At 40.7% G+C, this 7,500-nt stretch overlaps 1 protein-coding gene across 2 annotated transcripts in view; it reads right to left on the reverse strand.

Annotated features, from left to right (window-relative positions):
• Nucleotides 1-5,205, reverse strand: part of lbh (LBH regulator of WNT signaling pathway) — a 14,715-nt gene extending 9,510 nt beyond the window's left edge. Inside the window, exons 1-2 of one of the 2 annotated variants that reach the window (XM_082153523.1) lie at nucleotides 4,842-5,205; nucleotides 102-223 (exon numbers count right to left, since the gene is read on the reverse strand). The gene's annotated coding sequence lies outside the window, so the exon portion shown is untranslated. The remainder of the gene's footprint in view (nucleotides 1-101; nucleotides 224-4,841) is intronic. The other variant, XM_082153522.1, reaches the window with a different exon arrangement.
• Between the last annotated feature and the right edge of the window lie 2,295 nt (nucleotides 5,206-7,500).

A 7,500-nucleotide genomic window follows, 5' to 3' on the forward strand; every position in this document is an offset into this window, starting at 1 on the left:
CACGGTTTTCTCCAGAGAGGATATATATATATAAATGAACTAAATTAATAATTTTATTTTTTATTTTTTTTACAACAGAAATGAACCATCACTGAACTCACTTCAGCTGGACTGTGACACTTTTCTTCTGGAAACAAACTCTGTTGCATTATTCTCCTGTTATCTCTGTAAAGCTGCTGTGAAACACTCAGTATTGTAAAAAGTGCTGTATAAATAAAGGAGACTGTCACACACACACACACACACACACACACACACACACACACACTCACACGGCAGAATAAGTCTGAGATCAGGATCTAGAGCATCTGTGTGTGTTTGCGCTGGACGCTGAGACTCATTCTGTGTCTGCACTTGTGAAACTACAGTAAAACTTGCAGCCTCTCCTGCAACAGGCATGTTTCTCACACACACACACACACACACACACACACACAAACACACACACAACATCATACAGGAAGTTGTTCATGAGGCGTCCTGAAGCTCCACCACAGTGGAAACCCCCGAAACACAGCAGCTCTTCTGCATCTGAACCCAAACACACACACACACACTCTCTCTCCTGCTCAGAAACACTGAGACTGAACACACACACACACACACACACACACACACACACACACACACACACACACACTCTCTCCTGCTCAGAAACACTGAGACTGAACACACACTGACACACACACACACTGTGTGTGCAAGTTTATATTACATTGTGGGGTCCAGCCAGCGGACCATGGGTCCCCATTGGGTTAGTGTGTGTGTGTGTGTGTGTGTGTGTGTGTGTGTGTGTGTGTGTGTGTGTGTGTGTGTGTGTGTGTGAGAGATGGGTAGGTTTAGGGGTCAGGTGTGTGTGTGTGTGTGTGTGTGTGTGTGTGTGTGTGTGTGTGTGTGTGTAGGTTTAGGGGTCGTGTTAGTGTGTGTGTGTGTTGTGTGTGTGTGTGTGTGTGTGTGTGTGTGTGTGTGTGTGTGTGTGTGTGTATGAAGCTCACTGGAAATTTCCACTGGCTTCAGGTTCAAACAACAGGGGTCAGAGGTCAGAGGTCAACTGTACGAACCGAAGAGCCACTGCACGGTTCTGCTGTATAACCTCTGACCTCTCCGACAGCGGGTCACATGATGCGCTCAAGCTTCCCGCTCATCGGATTTTCCACACTGTCCCAAAAAACCAGCCGGTATCGATCCAGTGACACTGAGTCTACAGCTCAACTCCCCCGACCCCAGCGAGGTTTCAGTCACATGACCGAGACCAGGAGCCGGTGCTTACAGCGCTCGCTCACCACACAACACTCTCAGAATGAGTGACACGAAACCAAACTAGAACACGCAATCTCGATCGCACAACGAGTGTGTTTTACATCCGCAGTCGGGACTGTGTCTTATGCACATTAAACACTTGTGAATACGCTGATTTCACGCAGCCGCCATTTTGAAATCGAAAGTGAGGCTCCGGTGGTAAGAACCCCGTAAACAACAATGCCTTGGACTACCAACCTGAAGCTGCTGCCGCGATTTACACTATTGGATGTTAATATCCAATATAGGATATGTATATCTCATTCCTGCTTCTTTTTTTACTTTCTGAATTATATATAAAAAAAATATTTTATTTAGAAATTAATTTCACTGTATATAGTCTAAAGAATGAAAGAAATGTATGTACAGTTTTAGAATTGACACAACATCATTAAACACAACAATACGCCATCGCATTCACGACTCTCCTGTGATTAAAGGCGACACTTCCGGTTTTCTTCCCACCGGAGCCTCGCTTTCGATTTCAAAATAACGGCTGCGTGAAATCAGCGTATAAAGCAGAGTTTCCATCTCACGTGTTCAAGAGAACATCATCATCACTGATACAGAAACTGCTGCAGAATATCAGTAATAAACTAAGTTTCTGTAATATGGCTGTTTTTCCCTCCATCCTGAACGAGTGTGTGTCGAGCGTCAGGCGTAACACAGTAAACGCTGTCGTGTTCTCTGGCGTTCGGGAACACACTCGTGTGTGTGAGACGCTTCCGGAGGGAATTACACCAAATCATCCTGATCACACACTTCCAGAAACACCAAACCAACATTAGAGACGCTGCGATGCCATTGGTCCACTGGTTACTCCAGTTATCCAATCACAGCCTCCGCTGAGTCACATGAGGTTTGAGGGATTTATTCAGTAAATGTGTTTCTGTCGTAGTTTATGTTAATCGGATAAAACGATCATCCACATCAGTGGCGTTTTAATGCACATTTATAGAGTTTATGCGCATCTTGGCGTTTCCATCCAGCGCTATTAAATGCAATATCCCAAAATTCACATAATAAACTCAGTTCATAAAGAACGTTTGAAGTCTCAGCCAATCAGGCATTCACTGAGTTGATGAAGCTAGAACTCTGTTCGCTCAGACGAGGCCTCGCGCCTGATTGGCTGAGACGTTCAAACGTTCTTTATGAGTTCCTGTGAACGTCTGAACAATAGCGGGAAACGCGGGAATAAACAACACAAAGGCCAGGAATATCCCGAGTTCAACGGAGTCGAGAACAGTCGAAACATGAGAGAAAGCAGAGGAACACTCTGGCGGAGAGAACGAGTAAACATCCTTTCCACAGAAGAAGAAGAAGAAGAAGAATAATAACAACACACACACACACACACACACACACACACACACACACACACACACACACATCACGAGCGGAGGAAGTGGAGGAGAACCAGAAAAGAAATAATCCAGAGACAGAAGAAACTCACACTCAGAGTCCAGGCGGGGAGAATCAACACTTTTATTCATCAAAGAATCCTGAAATAAATATATCACAGTTTACACAAAAATATGATAATCATAAATGTTTCTAGAGCATCAAATCATCATATTAGAGTGATTTGTGAAGGATCATGTGACACTGAAGACTGGAGTAATGATGCTGTTGATGGAGGAATAAATTACACTTTACTGTATATTCACATAGAGAACAGATGATTTACATTATGATAATATCTCACTGTTGTACTGTATATGTTCACCGCTCTCTCGTCTCACATCCGGTTTGGGTTCGTCACTCTTTTTAATAACTTCAAAATTCATCATATCAATAAATCATCAATCAATCAATTTCAATATGGCGCATTATTCAGCTTTAATAGATCATGTGTCCTATCAAACATACTGACAGATTCATGTGGTGCAAGAAATAACTCTGCTTTTCTCCGAGGCTGTTTCCGGACGGAGTTCTGATCAAATGTAATCAATTTATGAGTCCAATGACAATAAACAAACGCTTCCAAATTCAATCCTGTATTTGCTGTTCCTCAGAATGTGTTCATGATATAAGTTAATCTATATGATATAAGTCCTCTATATGATGAGGTCCTCGCCCACAGACACACACTGGAGAATCATCACGACCCCTGAACTGACGGATTCATGTATTATATATTCAAATATTATAAGTTCAATTAAATATTCTGTTAAGATGTGTGTTGATTAATGACGATGTGTTTCTGATGACTTTAATCATTATCTCTGTATTTGATCTGTTTTATAAGCATTTTTAGTTTGTCTAATTGTTTAATATTTTTAAATATGGGAAAATTATGTCTTGTGTTTCATCTTAATTATTTGTGGATGTGATTAATATTGTATTATTAATAAAGATTATACTGTATATGGATAACTGTTGAACATATTTAATTGAAGCGGACAGTGATTATGAAAAACCTCAAATGTTCAACATTCACTAATCTTGATGATGTCATAATAATTAATTGTTTAACTGGATGGATTAATTATCTAACGCACTGACGAGCCGAAACATATATTTATGTTTACAATACATTCACATAGACATTATAATAATTTCAAAAATGTTGATCTAATAACTGCAGAGGAGACTCTTTCAGAAACATTACACATCTCACCGCCCTGGACACACCATTACCCAGAGTGCATCTGTTCATAATCACCCTGGACACACCAATACCCAGAGTGCATCTGTTCATAATCACCCTGGACACAGCATTACCCAGAGTGCATCTGTTCATAATCACCCACCATTACCCAGAGTGCATCTGTTCATAATCACCCTGGACACAGCATTACCCAGAGTGCATCTGTTCATAATCACCCACCATTACCCAGAGTGCATCTGTTCATTATCACCTCCTCGGCTTCAGACGGACATCTACTATAGTACACTGCTGTATGAACTGTTGCTAGGGTGTTGCCAAGGCCATTACTGTGAACTGACGCCACTTGAGCTGAAGTTCACAACACTAACACTGATCTGAGATCTGAAGAAGAACACGGTTGTTCCCTAAAGCTGACGGACTCTTTCTGTTAGTCAAAACAAGCATGTCTGAGGAACTGCCCTCATCTCAGGAATTACTGTGTTTTTATATGCAAGATATTGATCAGCAACATGGAAGATTATCACAGATGAAGGACTAGAAACAATATAAAGGTAAACTTCACTAATGATGTTCTATTGATAAAGAGCCTGAGAGGAACGTGTGTTTGAGTTATAATGAATCAAAGAGAGGAAAGGCCTCAGAGAAGCTCTGAGGAACAGATCAACATCCATCAGTGATGAAGATGAAGATGAAGATACAGATGTGAATAGATGAGAACCTTTGATAGACGAGTCATAAGGATGAAGAGTGACTCAGGTTGAACATGAGCTGATGAAAACATCTCTATCTCTGAGTATTAAACACTCTAGAGCAGCCTAGACATGAACACTAGCGAGTGCCCTCGATCACACACACACACACACACACACAGCTGTCAAACTACACAACTACACACAACTACACATCAGTCTGAGGTAATGAGGGATCTTACCTGTGACAGAGTCGCGAGCTCATCAGGGGCGAGCGTCAGACGCGCGTTCAGTCCACAACTCACGCGTTTAGTCCAGAACTCACGCGTTTACTCCAGAACTCTACAGAACACGAGCGTAAGACACGCGTTTAGTCCAGAACTCTACAGAACACGAGCGTCAGACACGCGCGTTTAGTCCAGAACTCTACAGAACACGAGCGTAAGACACGCGTTTAGTCCAGAACTCTACAGAACACGAGCGTCAGACACGCGTTTAGTCCAGAACTCTACAGAACACGAGCGTCAGACACGCGTTTAGTCCAGAACTCTACAGAACACGAGCGTCAGACGCGTTTGACTTGCGGATCGATCATCATCTCCCGCATCAGCGGCTGCTCGCGCGCTTTTATAGAAGAGGCGTGGCTGTAGTCGCTGTAGCCACGCCCACACAGGACTTCAGTGGCTCGTTTGAGGATCTTCTACGTAAAGAGAAATAGCGCTCATTCTGTCCAAATATACCGCTACTTTTATAGGAATTAATATCCAGTGTATCTATTGGCTAATTCATTTCCATCCCGCTTTTTAGTTTAACGACTCACTCTAAATAAATGCCACACTGTCAGTGTTCACACAGTATTAAACATTTTTTTTAAATGAATATTTTCCCATAATATATCAATAGGCCTATATCAATTCCTCCTAGCTGTACAACTACACTACATGCACCTTCCTCTTAATAAAGTTAGCCATTTTCCAACACATTAGGACTCAATAATACAATTTCATGTTTTCAAAAGAGTCCTGTTTCTTTTAATTTCTTTTTGATTTGTTTTTGTCCATCATGGGAACAAAGAGCAACTTTTACTGTTACTTTCCCTCACAGTCTCTTCATATTGGCCGAGAAGAACCAATAAAGCTTTTTAAAAATGAAATTTGAAATGAGTTGTTAATTTGGTATTCTATTGTTTTGTTTAACTACGTTTTAAAACACGAAAAACTGTTTTAAATATTCCATAAATTATTCCTGCTTTTTATCTTCTCTGAAGTGTCATTGGCCGTCAGGTGAAAATGGGTTTATTGTTATTTGTCTCCAACATATTCAAAACCTTGATGTCCTTTATGAGCATATGTGAGTATATGCTGGTCTAACTGTTTGAAACAATGCATCTTAAATTCCTAATGTTAAACTTTGATAAAAAAATAAAACTTTTATAGCATTTTTATTGTCCTACTGTTATTGTAATAAGTTGTGTTGTGACCATTTACAGTTTTTCCACATGTTCAGAACTCTTCATACAGTCTGCGTTACCAACAGTTAATCTCACCTCCAAAACTCAATCAGACCCACAAAACAAAGTCTCAAAATAAGCTCGTTCCCCCAAAACACTCAACAAATGTTACAAAACATAAACAAAAACAATTTTATTGTAAATATTCTGCTAAGCTTTAATATTTCAATATATTTCTTGCAGAAATGTATGAGTTTGGAAAGCAGTGTGTTAGCATTGGAAAAATCAGCTGCAAATATACATGGCTTTAGTGTTGACTGATGAAAACCCTGTAACTGTGCTGATTTGATGAGCTGCTGTGATCCAGACTCTCCACTAGATGGAGACACAATCAAGTGAAGGAGTCATCAATACTTCATAGAGTTTATAACTGAGAAAAAACAGTGAGAGCTTTTATTAGCAATATGAAATTGCTGTCAGTGATCAACAAAACCAAGCAGACAAACATACATGGCCTTTGGTTCGAAGTGTGCAAAATAAAACAAAGGTCCAAATAGTCCTCTTCCTTGTCCAACTAGTCCAGTCCCTGGTCTAACTAGTCCTCTTTCTCACCCATCTAGTCCTCTTCCTGGTCCAACTAGTCCAGTCCCTGGTCCAACTAGTCCACTAGTCCAACTAGTCCTCTTCCTGGTCCAACTAGTCCTCTTCCTGGTCCTGGATTTACAGTATATAGACACATTTCATACATTATGGCACTTCAAAGTGCTTTACAGAAAGGAATTAAAAGCAAGAAAAAAAATAATACAGTTATAAAATGAACAAAAATAGATATAAGGATGTTACAGTTATAAAAGGAATTAAAAGAGATATAAAGATGATACATGGATAAACTCATCTGGCAAAAAACTGTTATATCATATTTTTCACAGCTGCTTGTTTTACTGTGAGATTTTCCCATGTTGATTGTACTGTGTCTACAACTAGTCCTCTGCCTGGTCCAACTAGTCCTCTTCATAGTCTAACTAGTCCTATTCCTGGTCCAACTAGTCCTCTTCATAGTCTAACTAGTCCTCTGCCTGGTCCAACTAGTCCTCTTCATGGTCTAACTAGTCCTCTACCTGGTCCAAATAGTCTTCTACATGGTCAAACTAGTCCTCTACCTGGTCAAAATAGTCTTCTACATGGTCAAACTAGTCCTCTACCTGGTCCAAATAGGCTTCTGCATGGTCGAACTAGTCCTCTACCTTGTCCAACTAGTCCTCTTCATGGTCTAACCTCTACCTGGTCCAACTAGTCCTCTTCATGGTCTAACTAGTCCTCTACCTTGTCCAACTAGTCCTCTTCATGGTCGAACTAGTCCTCTACCTGGTCCAAATAGTCTTCTGCATGGTCAAACTAGTCCTCTAACTAGTCCAACTAGTCCTCTTCATGGTCTAACTAGTCCTCTACCT

Source organism: Leuciscus leuciscus (assembly GCF_965113295.1).
Source record: "Leuciscus leuciscus genome assembly, chromosome: 22".
NCBI lineage: Eukaryota > Metazoa > Chordata > Actinopteri > Cypriniformes > Leuciscidae > Leuciscus > Leuciscus leuciscus.